Here is a 359-nt window from a genome sequence, read left to right as displayed (position 1 = left end):
TTTGAGACTAATAATAGCTGGAGATGGCTTGAATGGGTAGTGAAGAAAAACTTAGTTTTTAGTTTTTCTTCATTACCCATTCAAGCCGTCTCCAGACATTATTAGGTATTTATTAGGTATTATATTATTTAAGAGTTACATAACCCTCACGTGTATATATTACGCAACAGTTATGTAACCCTCAGATGTAAATATTAGGTAATAGTTATGTAACCCTAAGGCACATATTATGTAAAAGTTATATAACCCACATATGTACATATTACGTAATAGTTATGTATCCCTCAGGCACATATTATGTAAAAGTTATATAACCCACATATGTACATATTACGTAATAGTTATGTATCCCTCAGGCA

The sequence above is a fragment of the Limulus polyphemus genome, unplaced genomic scaffold (genome assembly GCF_000517525.1).
Source record: "Limulus polyphemus unplaced genomic scaffold, Limulus_polyphemus-2.1.2 Scaffold4547, whole genome shotgun sequence".
Lineage (NCBI taxonomy): Eukaryota > Metazoa > Arthropoda > Merostomata > Xiphosura > Limulidae > Limulus > Limulus polyphemus.
This window is presented reverse-complemented; position numbering follows the sequence as displayed.